This window comes from Schistocerca cancellata, chromosome 1, assembly GCF_023864275.1.
Source record: "Schistocerca cancellata isolate TAMUIC-IGC-003103 chromosome 1, iqSchCanc2.1, whole genome shotgun sequence".
NCBI lineage: Eukaryota > Metazoa > Arthropoda > Insecta > Orthoptera > Acrididae > Schistocerca > Schistocerca cancellata.
The window spans coordinates 179139596-179158959 of NC_064626.1; the positions used below are offsets into that span (position 1 = coordinate 179139596).

At 44.8% G+C, this 19364-nt stretch overlaps 1 protein-coding gene across 2 annotated transcripts in view; it reads left to right on the plus strand.

Moving 5' to 3' along the window:
• Positions 1–19364, plus strand: part of LOC126168284 (uncharacterized) — a 76055-nt gene that overhangs the window by 45050 nt on the left and 11641 nt on the right. The window contains exon 2 of one of the 2 annotated variants that reach the window (XM_049920543.1): positions 15760–16119. The gene's annotated coding sequence lies outside the window, so the exon portion shown is untranslated. Of the gene's footprint in view, positions 1–15759; positions 16120–17478; positions 17617–19364 lie in introns of those variants that run through there. The other variant, XM_049920544.1, reaches the window with a different exon arrangement.

Genomic DNA, 19364 nt, shown 5'->3' on the forward strand with positions numbered 1-19364 from the left:
CTGTTGCAGTTTGCATTTTTCTTCCTCACTAGACCTTTTCCCTTTGTACTTTTTATGTCCCTCTGACATTTGATATCACCAGGGCAGACTTCCACCAGTTTGTTGGGCAGCTACCTCACTCCTTTCTGCTTATTGGTGACTTTAATGTACACCATCCCCTTTGGGGTTCTCCCAGAACCTGTCAGAGAGGTGCCCTCTTTGCTGACCTTCTCAATCAACTTAACTTCCTCTGCCTTAACACAGTAGCACCCATGTTTCTTTCAGACTCCATGCACACCTATTCCCATTTGGACCTATCCTTCTGCACCTGCCCAGCATGCCCACTGTTTCAAGTGATCCGTTATCTCTGACACATGCTCAAGTGACCATTTCCCGTGTGCTATCTGTTTGCTGACTCCTGCACCACCTTTGTGCACATCCAAATCACAGCTCACTAAGGCCGTCTGGAGGCTTTACCCCTCCCTGGCAACATTCGACGAACAACATTTCCCCAGTTGTGATGACCAGATAGAATATCTGACAAATGCAGAACATTCTATTCTTCGCACTTCCTCTTTAACACATCATGTTGCGGTCCCTTGATGGACTGAGGCGCGCCGCGACACAATTCATGAACAGAGACGTGCTCTCCATGTTTTTAACCATCATCCTACAATGGCAAACTGCATTCATTATAAATAGTTGGGTGCACAGTCATTGTCTTCCTTGAGATAGCAAAAAAGTTACCAGGATTTAATTAACCAGTTCTTTTAATAGTTCCACTCCCTCTTGCGTCTTGTGGGCCAACCTTCGACAGCTCTCTGGGACCGAGATCCAGTCCCCAATTTCCAGCCTGACAGTAGCAGATGTCATCATGGACCTTACTGCTATCTCCAACACCTTGGGCTGCCATTTTGCAGAGATTTCGAGCTCCTCCCACTATCACCCTGCCTTCCTCCATCGGAAATGCGGGTGATACTCTTCTTCTCTTCTCAGAATTGTGGGTGCTACAATACCACCTTTACTATGAGGCAGCTCACTCCATCCCGATTCTCCACTACAGAACCAGATAATATTCACATTCAGATGTTGCAGCATCTTTCTGTTGTGGGCAAGCACATTCTCTTTCACATGTACAACCACATCCAGGCAGAGGGCAAGTTTCCCAAACACTAGCGTGAAGCCACTGTCATACCCATACATAATCCCAGTAAGGACAAACACCTTTCTTCAAGCTACCACCCTATTTGTCTCACCAGCTGTGTTAGCAAAGTGATGATCATATGATTCTTGCCTGCCTGGTAAGGTGGCTCGAGTCTTGCCCTTTACTAACCACTGCACAGTATGGATTTTGAGTGCGCCATTCTGCAGTTGACCATCTTGTCGTCACTTTGTCCACCCATGTCATGAATGGTTTTCTGTGGAAATCCCAGGCTGTGGCTGTGTTTTTTGATTTGGAGAAAGCCTATGACACCTGCTGGAGAACTGGTATCCTCTGTACTCCCTACACATGGGGCTTCCGTGGCTGCCTGCCACATTTCCTTCAGGAATTTTTAATAAGACTGAGTTTTCAAGGTACATGTGACTTCAGCCTTCTTGAACACCTTTTTCCAGAAAAACGGTGTTCGTCAGGGTTCCGTCATGAGCGTCACCTTTTTTGCTATCGCCAGTAATCGTATAATGGCCTGTCTCCCGCTGGGCATCTCCAGCTCCATTTTTGTTGATGGTTTTGCCACTATTGCAGTTCTCCATGACCGGTCTCATTGAGCAGTGTCTTCAACAGTGTCTCGATCGTCTTTACTCCTGTAGCATCGATAATGGCTTTTGTTTTTCCACTGACAAGACCGTTTGTATGATCTCTGGCAGTGCAGTTGGTTTCTTCCACATATTTACATCTTGGGCCTGTTGCTCTTCCATTCGTTGAAACTACAAAATTCCTGGAGCTGATGCTCAATGGGAAACATTCTTGATTTTTCCCATGTGTCTTACCTGGCAACATGCTGTACAGAGTCCCTCAATGTCCTGTGTGTCCTCATGGTACTGCCTGGGGTGCAAATCAAACCACCCTCCTCCATTTATATCGGTCCCTTGTCCATTTGAAACTAGACTATGGGTGTTTTGTTTATGCATCTGCACATCCATCGTTCTTATGCCGTCTCAATACTACCCATCATTGTGGCATCCGTTTGGCCTCTGGCACCTTTTACACTAGGCCGGTTGAGAATCTGTATGCAGAAGCTGCCGAAGTACCGCTGTCCTACCGCCGTGACTTTCTACTCAGCAGAAATGTGTGCCGTGTGTCTGCCATGCGTGGCCACCCATCCTATGCCACCTCCTTTGATCGCCGGCATGGGGCACATCCTTCTTCTCTGTTAACTCCTGGAGTTCGCTTTCGGCTCTTGCTGCGACAACTTAGCTTAACATTGGCTGCAACATTGTCAGTGGGTGTAAACCCTTCACCACCTTGGCTTCATGTGGCGGCTCCTGTTCACCTTGGCCTTCATTTGCTTCCAAAGGATACCACTCCAGCCTCACTCTATCGCCTTCAGTTTCACGACGTTTGTATGGAACTATACAATAGTACCTTTTGTGTACATTAATGGCTCTTGGACTGTCTGTGGTGTCATAATGTGTTCGTTTGTCATTGGCGCCGATGTTTTTTGGTATCTGCTTCCGGAACACTGTTCAGTATTTGTAGCAGAGCTCTCGCCCTGTATCAGGTCATGCAGTACATCCGGCGACATAGGCTTTTCAATTGCATCATCTGCTGCGACTCTCTCAGTACCCTTCAAAGCCTCTGTGTGCTATACACTGTCCACACCTTAGTGCAACGGGTCCTGGAAAGCTGCCACTCGCTCTTTCTTGATGGAGCCATTGTGATGTTAGTGAGTTTCTGGTCACGTCAGCCTGACACAGAATGAGGCCGCTGACTGCTGCCAAGGCTGCAGTCCTTGTACCTCAGCCCACTAATTCTTAGATTTCCTTTGATGATCTCTGTGTTGCCATCTGTCAGCAGGTGGTGTCACTTTGGCATCACTTCTCTCCCTCCCTGGGAACAAGCTCTGGGTTATTAAGCCTCTCCCAGCAGCTTGGATGACCAACTCTCGGCACTCTCCCCGCAAGGAGATCATCTTAATGAGATTGCGTATTGGGCACTGTCTATTTAGCCGTCGTCATTTGTTGAGTGGCGCTCCTCCACCACTTTGTGCACATTGTGTTCAGCTTTTGACGATATGCCATTTCCTGATGGAATGCCGCTGTTTAACCATTTATGTTCTCATTTGTGTTTGCCATCTGAGTTACCAGCTGTTACAGTGAACAGCGTGCAGGCTGTCGACCGCATTTTATGTTTTATCCATCGTAGCAATATGGGTAAGGCCATTTAATTTTTAGTTCTGGACCTCCGTTTCTCTGTGGCGTATTTTATAGACCTTTCTCCACATCCTTGTTTGTAGCTGTCTTCTCTTCTGTCAATTGGGATTGACATGTAGTCATTTTTAACTCCTCTCTTTGTCCTCGTGTTCTACAGTTTTGACATGGGCACATGTGACCCCAGTTGCTTTTGCGCTGGCGAGGCCGACGTCCAGTTCGTCTCGTGACACATCAGAGCTGCCTTAAGGGAACGATGCCTCTTTTCTACCATGCCATTGCTGGCAGGGTGGTAGCTAGTAATAGTATGTTGAAATGCTCCACAGAAGTTGCTCAGTATCATAAATAAATCAGATTCTAATTGTAGCACTTTGTCCGTAGTCATATGGAATGACCATCCAAAACCTGCAACCCACTGTGACATAAATGTAGCCGCTAGTGTTTCTGTGGAGGTATTATCAACTGGCATCACCTCCAGCCAACATGTAAATCTGTCCATGACGGTTAACAATTAACGTTGCCCTTCAGACAGAGGTAGTGGGGAGTGGTGAAAGCAATGGCCCGATGACATCAGTGTGTATATGTGCAAATCTTGTCTGTCAGATCAGGGATGATACCCACAGGTCAGTGCACGTGCCGTGTTATTTTACTATGCTGACCTTGCGTGATCATGCTGGCCACTGTCTGCAATCCTTCTCCACTCCTGGTCAGATGTGATGGCTGCAGACTAGTTTCACCGTCGTCTTAATTCCCGGCTGGCACAGACAATACAAGAGTTTCAAACATTTGTGTATAGAATGCTGCTGGCATGAATGGGCTGGTTTCTTCAACAAACTTGAGCTGTAAGTCCAACACATCACCCAGGCAATCACGAAGCTCCATGTCGATTTCTTGGGCTTTGGCCAGCCATTTTTGTAACAGTGCTGATGCTGGATAAACAGTCTACGACCACATTATCCAGACGCAAAATGTGCCAAATGTTTGTAGAAAATTGTCAGATAAAGTCCACCTAATTATACTGTCATGCAGAACTCTCACCATTATCGGCCGAAATGCAAATGTTAGGGGCTTATGGTTTGTATATACTGTAAAGGCTGTGGCCTTGAGTTATGTACGCATCCCCCTGCGGGTTTGGGGGTAAGAATAGGCCCGCGGTATTCCTGCCTGTCGTAAGAGGCGACTAAAAGGAGTCTCAAACGTTTCGGCCTTAATGTGATGGTCCCCTAAGGGGTTTGACCACTACCTTTCAAAATTTTCTGTTAGTGCGTACCATTTGGGGAAGGACGCCTTACGTGGTGTATTATATATCCATCTTGCCCTAAGATCTGGCACACCCGATATTGTCATGGAGTTGAACTCCCATCGAGCTTCTGGCCACATTGGCTGCAGTGTGTTCCGGATAGCATACATTCCCTCCATTGTGCACTTTCATCTTTGCCCTCGTGATGTACATGGATATTTCGACACCCGACATCCAGCACGGTAGCCAGTCCGTTGTGGTGGGGTTGTCATGTACCCTCTTGGTGGTAGCCCCCTGACTACACAAGGATCGCACTGCTGATGCCTGAGCTGAGACCTCCCCACGTATGCCGAGGAGTAGATGCCTATCCCTCTGGGACATCGGGACTCCCGGCAAAGGCCATCCTGCCAGGTGGTCTTTGCTGCGTCTGGGTGGCGCCCGTGGGGAGAGCCCCTGGTCAGAGTGGATGGCATTAGGGCGGATGACCCGCAATGAAGCGTGGTACATCATCTCTCGCTGGTGGGCCTCCACCAGCAGTCTCTAAGCGATCGAGGTCTAACCTCAACGGGAAGAAATTTGATCAGAGATCGTTTCCCTCCCTGGCTGCTCCATGGGAGGAACGCCTGGCCAAAGAAGGCAGTGGAGAATATTCACCCCGTACCTCGTGTGTACGCGGGTTGATGGGGAATCGTTTATGTCGACCAAGCCCCAGTTTTTTGTGGAGCATTTAGAGGACAAGTTCGGGGAGGTGGAGGGTTTGTCCAAAATGCGCTCTGGTTGTGTGCTCATCAAAACGGCATCCTCTGCCCAGTCACGGATGTTGCTCAATTGTGAAAAGTTGGAGGATGTTTCAGTTAGCATCATGCTGCATAATAGTCTCAACATGGTACAGGGTATTATATTCCACAGGGATCTTCTTCTGCAGTCCGACGATGTACTACGCGCCAACCTAGAACGACGAGGTGTTCACTTCGTCCTGCGCGTCCATCGGGGTCCGAGGGATAATCAGGTAGCCACCGGTGCCTTCATCTTGGCCTTTGAGGGTGATGTCTTACTCGAAAAGGTTAAGGTGATGGTTTACCGTTGTGATATGAAGCCATATATCCCTCCTCCGATGCGATGTTTTAAATGCTGGAAGTTCGGGCACATGTCATCTCGCTGTACTTCCAGCGTCACGTGTCGGGATTGTGGACGTCCTTCGCATCCCGATACTCCATGTGCCCCGCCTCCTACCTGTGTTAACTGCGGAGAACACCATTCCCCCTGCTCGCCGGACTGTAGGATATTCCAGAAAGAACGGAAGATAATAGAATATAAAACCCTGGACCGCCTGACCTACTCTGAGGCTAGGCGGAAATATGAGAGGCTCCATCCTGTGCCAATGACGTCAACGTACGCCGCTGCTGCAACGACGGTTCTTCCATCTCCTGTGTCATCCCGTACGGTTGGTTCTATGATTGGTCAGAATCCAACAGCCCCCTTGATTGTGGGGGGGCACTTCACACCCTGTTGCTCCTGCTCCATCTTCTTCAGGAGCAACACCCTCCCAACCACCGGGGATATCAGTTCCCCCTTCCCAGCCGGAGAAGCGTAAGACTTCTTCGGTTACTCTCGCCAGGAAGGGATCCCTTGGGGACCTCCCTTCACAAGTTCCGACCGGTGGAAAAGCGGACACCCGCAAGTGGCTGAAACAACCACCAGTCCCTGGTCGTAGGGCCTCACGGTCGTCGTCTGTCCCTGAGACTGACCCAGTGAAGCCCATGAAGCCTGAACCACCGAAGGCACAGCCCGACATACAGAAAAAGAAGAAAGTCCCCAAGACCAACGATATTGTGGTGGCACCTGTCCCACCGTTTCCTACAAGCTCTGCCTCTGAGGATGAGGTGGAGATTCTGGCGTCCGCTGAGGACCTCAATCTCGCCGGTCCCTCGGACGCAATGGATAGCATTTGCACAGGTGCTCCATCGGAGGCAGCAGGTGACCCAGCGGCGTAATCTGCTTTCCCAGTCCCGTCATGCCTTTCACAGACATGGAAAATACCATCCTCCAGTGGAACTGCAGCGGTTTCTTCCACCATCTAGCTGAGCTCCGGCAACTTATCAGCCTTCACCCTTTCTTCTGCATTGCTCTTCAGGAAACTTGGTTTCCAGCAATGCGAACCCCCGCCCTCCGAGGCTATCGGGGTTATTATAAGAACCGAGCAGCTTATGAAAGGGTGTCTGGTGGCGTCTGCATCTATGTCCTTAACTCTCTTCACAGCGAGTCTGTCCCTCTACAAACAGCTTTAGAGACTGTCGCTGTTAGGGTGTGGACGCCACAGGCTATTACCGTCTGCAGTCTACCTTCCACCGGATGGTGATGTCGCGCAGCATGAGCTGGCTGCGCTGCTAGCCCAATTGCTGTCACCTTTCTTGTTACTGGGCGACTTCAACGCCCATAACCCTCTGTGGGGTGGGTCAGTGGCAACAGGTCGAGGCACCACCATTGAGCATTTATTGGCACAGCTCGATCTTTCACTTCTAAATAATGGTTCCTTCACACACTTCAGCGTGGCGCATGGCACGTACTCCGCCATCGACCTTTCGATCTGTAGCCCTCGCCTCTTACCGTCTGTCCAATGGAGTGTGCATGATGACTTGTGTGGCAGTGACCACTTTCCGATCTTCCTGTCACTGCCACCACGTCACTCTTCTGGGCACCCCAGCAGATGGGCTATGAATAAGGCTGACTGGGACTTGTTTTCCTCCACTGCCGCTATTGAGCCTCTCTCTATTGATGACATTGATGCGGTGATTCAATCGGTCACCACCGGCATCGTTACTGCCGCCGACTCTGCCATTCCCCGTTCTTCTGGGTCCCCTTGGCGGAGGGCTGTGCCTTGGTGGTCGCATGAGATCGCTGAAGCGACTAAAGATTGCTGGCGGGCGCTCCAGCGTCACAAGCGACATCCCTCCATAGACCACCGTATCGCCTTCAAACGGCTGCTTGCGCGGGCCCGCCTCCTTATCCGCCAAGGCAAGAAGGAGTGCTGGGAGCGGTATGTGTCCACCATTGGCCTCCATGTCACTCCATCGCAGGTCTGGGCCAAGATCCGATGCGTCTACGGCTATCGGACCCCCGTCAGCATCCCTGCGCTCTCACTGAATGGAGCAGTTTGTACTGACTCCGACGTCATTGCAAACCGCTTAGCAGAGCATTTTGCTATGAGTTCCGCTTCTGCGAATTACCCCCAGGCCTTCCGCTCCATTAAAGAGCGGATGGAACGTCGGAGCCTTTCGTTTCGCATCCACCACCCAGAATCATACAATGCTCCATTCAGTGAGTGGGAATTTCGCAGTGCCCTATCCGCTTGCCCTGATACCACTCCAGGGCCAGATGGCATCCACTGTCAGATGCTGAAACACCTTTCAGTGGACTGCCAGCGACGCCTCCTCGACCTTTATAACCGTCTTTGGGTCGAGGGGGAGTTTCCATCGCAATGGCGGGAGAGCATTGTCATCCCCGTTTTGAAACCTGGAAAGAACCCTCTGGAGGTGGACAGCTACCGTCCCATTAGCCTCACCAACGTTCTTTGCAAGTTGCTTGAACGGATGGTGAGCCGGCACTTGAATTGGGTACTGGAGTCTCGGGGCCTTCTGGCTCCGTCTCAGGGTGGGTTCCGTAAAGGCCGCTCCGCCACCGACAATCTGGTGAGCCTGGAGTCGGCCATCCATACTGCCTTTGCCTGCCGTCAGCACCTGGTCGCTGTCTTTTTCGACATGCGGAAGGCGTATGATACGACATGGCGTCATCACATCCTTTCTACGCTTCATGGATGGGGTCTTCGGGGTCCTCTGGCGATTTTTATCCCCAATTTTCTGTCGTATCGTACCTTTCGCGTGCAAGTCGCGGCCTCATATAGTTCCTCCCACGTCCAGGAGACCGGTGTGCCACAGGGTTCTGTTTTAAGTGTCTGCCTGTTTTTAATAGCAATTAACGGGTTCGCTGCAGCCTTGGGAAATTCTGTCTCCGCTTCCCTGTATGCTGACGACTTCTGCCTTTACCATAGCTCTAGTGGCATTGCAGCTGCTGAACGCCAGCTGCAGGGCGCAATCCGCAAGGTGCAGTCTTGGGCTGTAGCGCGTGGTTTTCAGTTTTCGGCTCCCAAGACCCGCGTTATGCATTTCTGCCGGCGACGTACTGTCCACCCAGAGCCGCGTCTTTATCTTGCCGGCGAACTTCTTTCAGGGGTGGAATCACACAGGTTTTTGGGGGTGGTTTTCGATGCCCGGTTGCCTTGGCTGCCTCATATCCGGTAGCTTAAACAGGCATGTTGGCGGCATCTAAACGCTCTGAGATGCTTGAGCCACACCCGCTGGGGCGCCGACCGATCTACCCTGTTTGGCTCTACCAGGCATTAATCCAGTCCCGTCTGGATTATGGGAGTGTGGCTTATGGCTCAGCATCCCCATCTGCGTTGCGGGTGCTGGACCCAATTCTCCACAGCGGGATACGCCTTGCTACTGGTGCTTTCCGCACCAGCCCTGTGGACAGCATACTAGTGGACGCAGGTGTCCCTCCACTGCGGTTACGACGCCAGCAATTACTGGCATCTTATGCTGCCCATGTTTTTAGCTTGCCCAGGCATCGAAATTACCGTGTCCTGTTCCCGCAGTCAGTCGTCCATCTGCCAGAACATCGGCCCCGGTCGGGTTGTCCGATCGCCGTACGCGTCAAGGAGCTTCTCTCCGGGTTTGGGTTTTTCCCTGTTCCACCTCCTTTCCGGGCACCTCTGCGTACACCCCCGTGGTGTGTGCCTCGCCCTTGCCTTCGGCTCATCTTGGCACAGGGCCCGAAGGCCTCAGTCCCTCCAGAGGCCTTCCGCCGTCGCTTTTATTCCATCCTGGCCACGTATCAGGGCTCTGGCATTGTTTACACTGACGGCTCGATGGTTGCTGGTCGTGTCGGTTATGCTCTGACTCTAGGGGATCACTATGAACAACATTCATTGCCAGCTGGCTGCGGCGTTTTTACTGCTGAGCTGGTCGCCATCTTTCGTGCCCTAGAGTATATCCGCTCCTGCTCAGGTGAGTCCTTCGTCATCTGTAGCGATTCCCTGAGCGGTTTACGAGCTCTCGACCAGTGTTTCCCTCGTTCTCGTCTGGTGATGGCTATCCACGAGTTCCTGCATTCTCTTGCCCGTTGCGGCCACTCTGTGGTCTTTGTGTGGACCCCCGGTCATGTCTGTATCCCGGGCAATGAACATGTTGACCGCCTGGCCAAACAGGCCACCAGTGAACCCACCCTGGACATTGGCCTCCCAGAGACTGATTTGCGGGCAGTCTTTCGCCGCGAAGTTCTCTCGCTTTGGGACACTGAATGGCGCAATCTGCCCACGCCAAACAAACTCCGTTCTCTCAAGGCAACGACGCGTGTGTGGCAGTCATCCATGCGAGCCACTCGCAGAGATTCGGTTGTTCTTTGTCGGCTCCGCATTGGCAACACCCGACTGTCTCAGTTATTTATTGCGTCGTGAGGACCCGCCTCTCTGTCGCTGTGGGGCGGTTTTGACGGTGGTGCACATTTTATTAACTTGTCCGCTTTTAACTGTGCTCAGGCAGACATTTGCGCTGCCTGATACGCTCCCTGCCCTTTTACTAGATGCCTCTGCCATGGTGTACTTAGTTTTGCGTTTTATTCGGGCAGGGGGTTTTTATCGTTTAATCTGAGTGTTTGTTTTTTTAGTGTTGATTCTGGCTTTTAGCCTCCGATTTTAAACTGAGTTTTTAATGTGTTCTTGGTGGTTGGCTTTTCCTCTTTTTTTCTCTATGGTCGACCAACCACCGTCACACTCTGTGTGTTTTAATTTGTTTTGTCTGATCTCTGTCGGAGTCTTTCTTGTCCCGTGTCGTCTACGTCTTTCCTGCTGTTCGTTTTTATTCTCTTTGGGCGGTTTTAATTTTTTGGAAACAGGGACCGATGACCATCGCAGTCTGGTCCCTTTAATCCCACAAACCAACCAAGTTATGTATGCAAGTTTTTGATGGGACTATAGATGGCCTCATCAAAACTGTAGCTTGTTCTGACATCACAAAACTCTTATTAGCTATAAGGCAAGTAGCATTGCTCTTTGTTTTTGTAACTATTATCTTTGGAAACTACCAATGAACTCATGTAAATATTAAACCATTAAGGTGTCAGTAAAAGATAACCTTTTTATAATCCAGCTTGTACATAGTTGTAAACAAACATCTTTGAAAAAATCTTAATATTTAAATACATCATTTATTCTCCATGGACAAATACGACGATTTGTTTTGGATAGATTACATATTGGTCATTTCCCCTTATAACATTGAGGGGAACAATTACATAAAATAGGTCTAACAGATAAAATATTGTTTTTATGCAAATGAAAGTATTCTTCTCCTCTGAGAGGAATTCCTTAATGCCATAAAAACACTTATTGCTGAGGAACTCCTTCTAGGCAATTTCAAGGCAGCTTCCACTTAAAGCTTTTTAATCTTTTTGGAAGTTTGTTATAAAATTTGATCCCTATGTAATAGGGACTCTTGTCTGCACTTTTGTATTATTTCTTTCCAGGTGACAATCATCGTCCCTTCTAGTATTGTACATGTGCACTTGTCTATTTAGATTATTGTACTGCTTGTATTTTAGCATCACCTGAACCGTTTTATAAATATGTAGTGATGGGAGTGTTAGTAGTTTCTTAATTTTAAAAATTGTTTTGCAAGGCTCATTATATCTTAGCTTACACATGACCCTATTTACATGTTTGGCAGCAGCACATCCCCATACTTCAATTCCGTATGTGAGATATGGATACACTAAAGCATAGTAGATTATACTCATTTGCACATATTTAAGAAATTGTGACATTGTCACACTGCATAAATTGATTTGCTAAGTTTTTGGCATAAGAAATCTATATGATGCTCCCAAGAGAGATGCTGATCTAACATTACGCCAAGGAAGTAAGTTTTATCTTTCAATTTTATTTCTGAATCATCATCAGACACAACACTCCATTGCGTTTCATCTTGTTTGTGGTGTATTTGAAATTCCATTAGATTTGTTTTATTGATGTTTAAGCTTAAGTGATTGTTTTGGAAGTAGTTCTCCAATCCAGGTAAGACAGAACAATTTTGGGCCAAATCATTCTCGTTGGTTCCCCAGTTAACAACGGTTGCGTCATCCGCATAGTTAAGTATCCTGCTGTTGTGTTCTGTGGGCAGATCATTAACATATATTGTGAACAATAAAGGACCCAAAACTGACCCTTGGGGCACACCATACTTTACTATAGCTGGACTGGAGCTGTACTTCTTAATAACATTGCCCACTTTGTGTGTGACATGTGTGACCTGATATGTCTTGTAGGAATGACTGTATGAGACTTTTGGCTATTCCTCTAATACCATAAGTTTCCAGTTTCTCAAGTAGCAGCTCATGAGATACTGTGTCGAATGCATGCAATAAATCTAGGAACAAACATGCCACCCTTTCTTTTTCATCTAATTTCATAAGTATCGTATGTACTACATCACATATGTGATGTTGATGGTGTTGAATAGCCTTTCCTAAAACCATGTTGGGTTTCTTGTAGCACTTTTTCTTTGACAAGAAAGTTTTCTAACTGTAGTGAAATAATCTTTTCTAATACATTGCTTAGGATTGGAATTAAGCTAATGGGTCGGTAGTTATCGACTTTGTCGATACTACCTTTTTTGTGCAATGGCTTGACTGTTGTATATTTTAATTCAGATGGAAACACACCTTTATGCAAACTTTCATTGAAGAGGTGGACCAGAACAGGTATGAGTGAATGTTTGCACCGTTTTAATATAATGAAGGAGATTTCATCCCATCCTGTAGAGAATTTGTTTTGAACTTTATTTATTATTTCCTCTACTTCAGTTGTATCTGTTTCATACATAAACACTGGTTTTTTGTACCTGGTAAGGAGTTCTGTAGTCATCAGTGTCAGAGGTCACACACATGTTACCTAACTTTATAAAGTGGGTATTAAAAACATTGCTGATCATATATGGATCTGAAATATTTAAATTATCAGTCGTTAGTTGGATATTGTTGACACAAGGCTTTGGTTTTCTGCTTTCTCTCATTTACACAGTTCCATACTGATTTGCTTATGTTATTTGAGGTAGCAATTTTTTGCTGTATAGTTTCCTTTGTGTATACATTCAGTGCTTGTTTATAGGCTTTTCGACATGTTTGGTAGTTGTCTCTAGTAGATGTGTCCTGCAACTCTTTATATATTTTCCAAGTAATAAACATTTTCTTCTTCAGCTGTTTTACTTCTGAAGGAAGTCTTATGTGGTTTTGAGTATATTTCTTTTTGAAAGTAACTGGACATGTTACATTGAAATGGGGAAAGAAAGTGTTATAAAAGTTATTCCATTTGTCTGCAACATTTTCTGCACAGTATATGCTATTCCATGTCTCAGACTACAGTGCGGACCCCAACTTCTCTAAACATTTTTCATTTGTACATCATATTTCAATCGTCTCATATGTACTTTTTGAATCATACATATTCAGTATTTCCATTGTCTGGCAAAGATGATCAGAGAGGTGAAGGTTCATTATGTCAACTCTGCAGTTATCTAAGTTGGTGTAAAAGTGATCTATACAGCTAGAGGAGTCCTTAGTTAGTCTGGGTAGCCCATTAACCCTGTCTGATAGATTATAGCTACATAGAATATCATTTACTTTTTCATAATCTTTAGTATACTTTAAGGAATCTATATTAAAATCATCAGCTATAACAATACCTATGTTCTTATACTTACTACATACAATTTCTATCATTTTTTTTCATGTTTCGTAAGAAATTGTCCACAATACTACTAGGAGGTCTGTACAGACCTATAACAATCAGGGGCACTTTCTTTACCAACAGCTTTATTGCTGAAATTTCAAATGTTATTTCCACACAAAGTTCTGTGATAAAATCTAGTTTCGTGACACGTAGATGGTCATTACAATATATGGCAACTCCCCCACTTTTATGTTCTGTTCGACAGAAGTTACCACTCAGAGTATAGTTGTCGAATTTAGTCATTGTAATTAAAGTATTGGACAATCCATGTTCTGTAAGAATAACTACGTCTGCATTTTCCTCACTTAGTGCTTGCTGTAACTGTGTGCACTTTTTGCTTCGGTACTGAATGTTTTGATGTAACACTTTGACTCCTGTTTTGTTTTTTGTTTCTTCAGGACATTCCTCCTGAAAAACTGCCTTTTCACAACTTTGTGATGTCTTTGGTGCAGAAATGTGGACTTTTTCTGTTTAAATAGTTTACTACCCCCATCAGGATATATTAGTTTCCCTCGTTTATGATTTTGCAAACATCCATATACATTGTACTTACATGTCCATTCAAAAGCCACATATTTATATAACATTTTCCTCCAATTAATGCAAAGAATTTAAATGGTAAAGAGAAAACATTTTACACAACATTCCACTTCATTACAATAGGTCAAAGACATTACATAGTGAAAATTACATTCTTGACATTAAACAGAATTAATCAGTACAGAATATGTACAGAATTAATTATGGTGTTACAGTGTCCTACAAGGCAGGTTGTTTATTAAAAAACCTAGGGTGTAAAGTTTCTTACTCTACCACCAACTACTGTAAAAAGAATTTAGTCCATTATCTTAATAAAGGTACTGATAAATCATCCCTGTAAGGTGTATATAAGATCACTTGTGCTGAATGTCCCTGTTATTACATTGGCCAGATAGGAACAGCCCTGTCTGTTAGGTTTAAAGAGCATCTACCGACTAAAAGCGGTGGTGGAACACGAGGATCTACGTTTGCTGAACGTCTTGTCCAAATGGCCCATACTCCCAAGCCTCTAAAAGATGCAGAACTTTTGCATAATGAAGTCAAAGGATGTAAGTTAGACACCTTGAAGAATTGCAAATTCTTATTATTGATAGAGAATTCTTATTAATTGAATATAATTCTTATTGATAGAGATATTGTATTATTGATAGAGAAAATTTACTTAATGATTAGCTGCAACTAAAAAATTGAAATTATTTTTTAGGATTTCAACCTTTACTCCAGTAGAGTTGACCCATGGTCCACGAATGGCCAATGCTGTTTCCTATCTGCTTTGCCCCTTTATTATAGTGCATTTGTACATTGTGTCTCCATATATTTTGTATTATATTGGTAATGACACCAGTTCCAAAGGTGTTTCCTAATTGGCCTGTTTTATGTTCATGGTATTTCATGCTTCGCACGCCTGTCTCTCCCATGTTAATTTATTAGTTACTGTAGTGGCGTTTTGTCCTCGTATTATAATATTTGAATGAAAATTTTCTTGCCCTGACTTAGTAACTAGTTCTTAGGGATATTGTTTAATGTACTGTACCATAGTTAGGCATTTGTCCATTTGCAGGACTGTTTCCTGTCACATTTTGTTTACAATTTATATTGCTCTAAGTAATTTTGAGACAGCTTGTCTCTAGCGCATGCTCTTTGGCCGCTGGCCAAGCCTCGCCGTGGAACTGCTCGCAAAGCCTAGTTCCCATGTTGCTTACGTGTGACCCTTATTCCAGGCCCCCTGTAGCTCTGTCTACATTTTTCCTATTGTTTTTAGTATTGACAGACATAATCTTATGATTATGTGTCTTTATTCTGTATTAGTTTTATTCTGTGACATGGCCAACGTTTGGACCTCAAAATAATTTAATTTTTGTAAGTATCACGATTTTCCTTATTATGAAATCTATTAGATTGATGATGTATTTCAATGTTTAATATATGTCTGTATGGGTTAACTTATAGGTTCTGAAGAAGATACCATTATTGGCACCGAAACCTAGGTAAAAAAAAAAAATCCTTGCAGCTGAAGGCTGAATTTCTTATTGTCTGAACAATTCACGGTTGCTGAAGCGCTGCATTATGTTAAAGATTTGCATTTCCATAACTTATCACATGTATCTCTTTACAACTTCTCTCTGTTGCTCATATCCCTAAGTAAACATTCAAAGTGTAATGGTTGGAAACTGTTCCCTGTAGCCTAATGTCTGTGAACAAATTAAAATATCTACTTTATATTTGTTATAGATATCAGAACTTTTTACAATTGAAGACAGTATATTTATTTTGTTCTTGTTTATTCCAGGAAAATAAAATTCAACTTTGGTGACAAAATTTAAGGGCATGTTTCAAGAAGGAAAATAATGCCCAGAGGGACCTAAGATCTGGACAAACATTGAAGAAATGCAAGAAATATGAATGAATGCTCTGATCAGCTGCTGTTCCTTTTACCATCCTTGAACAAAAGGCAAAATAGCAACAGTGTTCCAGAAGACTATAAAACCCCACTGGAACAATCAATTAGGTGTACTACCAGTATTTTAGAATCTTCAGAGGAACTTTCTGAGTCATTAAACATTGATGAAGGTACAGGAATCGGCCACAGCCACACAAGTACTTGTCGACGGTCTTCAGTGTCATCAGTGCCCAGGGAAAAAAAACGAAGGCAAGAAGTTGTTACAAAGAACACCTACTACAGATTTTTAAAAAAGAAAAAAAAAACGAAGTAGTTGACTACATGGATTTTATACTATCTTTAGTGCCTTCATTACAAAGGCTGAATCAAGTGGAAAAATTAAAATTAAAAATTACAGTCCTGCAGGCAGTTGCTGATGCAGACCGGTCAAGTGGATCTCAGTCATCAGTTGCAGAAGAGATGTCTTTGAGGCCCACTTGGTTGAATTAGAATAAGAGGTGGGATCCAAAATTTTCGGGACTGGTGCTGCCATCTGGAAAGTAGGAGTAGTAGATCTTTGCACTGCTAGGTGGCGAGAGTTGCATATGTGATGAATCAGTGTGCGGAGTGGCATTCAGCTGGGAGGACGTGTTGTGTGTCCACAGTGATTTCCGTAATACTCTGTTTTTGGTGTGTGGCAATTTTACGGTGGATCCGTGAACAGAACAGTGCGTGTGTATCAAATTCTGTACGAATCTCTGGAAAAGTGCTACGGAGACCCTTGCAACGATTCAACAAATGTTTGGGGGACAGAGCATGAGCCATACGCGTGTGTTTGAGTAGCATGCTTGGTTCAGGGCCGGCTGTACAGACGTTGAAGATGATGCTCACACTGGAAGGCCCATTAACTGCACAACACCAGACATTGTTGCCAAACTTCAACAACTGGTTCATGCGGATCGACATCGAACCATTCAAGACCTTACGGATGAAGTGGGTATTGGTTGTGGGACATGTCAACTAATGTTGACTGATGAATTAGGCATGCATTGTGTCACTGCAAAATTTGTGCCAAGGATCTTGGCTGCCGATCAGAGGGCACAGCATGTTGAAGTGTGCACGGTCCTTTGTCAGACCGCATCTGATGATCCGACATTCTTGTCACGGGTTTATGACTGGCAGCGAGAGCTGGATTTACTGTTATGACCCAAAGACAAAGCAACAGTCGTCCCAGTCCGGGCTCCCGAAGACCCAAAAAAGCGAGAAGGTGAAGAGCAAAGTGAAGAACATGATAATTGTTTTCTTTGATACCAAGGGAATTGTGCACAAAGAATTCATCCCACCCAACCAAAAGTGAATTCCGCATACTACTGTGACATTTTGCGACGGCTCTGTGAAAATGTGCGGCGACAACGGCCCGAACTTTGGTGTCAAGGGAACTGGCTGCTGCATCACACCAACGCACCCTATCACACTTCCTTGCTCACCAGGACATTTTTGGCAAAAAACATGGTGGATGCACCTCACCGACCATACTCTCCAGATGTGGCACCTTGCGACTTCGCACTATTCCCAAAACTGAAACTCAAGTTGAAAGATCGTCGGTTAGACACTCTAGGGAGGATTCAAGAAGCATTGCTGGCAGTAATAAACACCCTCAAAGAACAGGACTTCAGAAAACGTTTGACCAGTGACATAAGTGCTGGGACCAGTGTGTACCGGCAGATGGGAACTACTTCGAGGGCAATGGTGACCATTAGTCCAAAGGTAAGGTTTTCAACAGATGGCAACACCAGTCCCGAATATTTTTGATAGCACCTTGTATGCCAATCAGATGACATTTTCAGCACATATGTCAACTTCTAAATAAATCAATTTTTAATACACACTTGTATTTCTTTCTTAAGTATATTTACCTTGTAGTAACCAAAAGCCTTTCAGTACTTGAAATTCTCCCATGAATGACATTCTGACACGTATTATGAGGTGAAGCAATTGCAAGTAACGTGTCAAAACTGTTGATAGACATTCTGGTGTACTCCCAAAATTTTGAGGGTTGTGACCTCAGTTCTTCATACAATGTACAGAACTGTCTTTTTGCTGTATTTGCACTTACTATGGCTGTACCCAACATTTTGCCGCCATCTCTTCTGTCTCGATTTTATAAGATCGTGAACACTTGCAACCATTTCAGAGTCCATGTACTGGAAAGATTGTCATCTAACTTTAAAAACCTCAATACTACCTATTGGCCAAGTAAAATCGGTCGGTCGGAAACTTGTTCATGCATGCCTACCCGTATAGGCCACTATCCTTTGCTGTCAGTGTTGTTGAGGGTTTTTGAGAAGGCCTTGTATAAGACAATAGTAATATATCTCTGTACAAGTAATTTGTTGTCAGACCTACAGTTTATCTTTAAGAAAAAAGATGTCTGTAGAAAATGGAATTTCTTTTGCATGTGAGGCTCTTATAGAGCTAAATGGTGAGGACAGTGAGTATCGTCATTGATTTATCAAAAGCATTTGTGTAAGTCAGAAAAGTGGAATGAGGAAGAAATCTGAATACTGGTTCAATTAATATCTAGAAACCAAGAAATACAAGAGTCCACTTCATTTTTCCAAACAGATAACAGATTTGAACCTGATTGGGGTGTTGTAAAGTGAGGCACACATAGGGTTCTGTTTCTGAATCCTATGTTTTTTTTAATATGTCAGTAATGTGACATGAAACACCACAAGTGATGGAAAATTTTTTGTGTGTACTGATAGTGTACTTGTCACTGTGAAGAATGTGGAATGCCATGTAAATTATTTTTCATACAAAGCAGTGGATAACAGTTGCTCATGGTACATTAATCATATGAAATTGTGTGTTCTAGAGACATATTAAGTTGTCAACTATGATAATGAATACAGGCCAAAGCAATTAACTAAAAATTGTTCCAAGGCCAGGATTTGAATCCCAGCCTTAGTACAAATTTTAATTCTGGTTGTATTCATTATAGTTGCTTATGGGTTACAGGGTACAAATTGACATTTAACTGAGACAAAATGCAATGCGCTGACTGAAGTCCACAACGATGCACCTATGCAGTGATTAGGACCCAAACACATCCCTGAAGATGTCCACCATAGATGGCAGAAAAATTGGCTTACCAGAAAATACATTGAATGTGGCATAATAACAATGAAAAATGAGATTATTGTAGGTGTATCAACATAATACTGCAAAAGCAGATAAATGAGGACCATACACTACACTACACTATCTATCTATATCCGGATCCCGCTCCAGCTACTGTCGGGTCTGGGTGTTGACGAGTCCTCTCCATTTGGCTCGGTCCTCCCACCACGTTTCTTCCTCCACTTGCCAGGTCACACCTCTCCTTTCCACCAATATTCTCACTCCCATTTTCCACCGTGTTCTTGGGCGCCCTCTAGGTCTTTTCCCATTCATCTTTAGCTCTTCCATAATTTTGGGGAGTCTCTGCCCATGCATCCTCTTAACATGCCCTT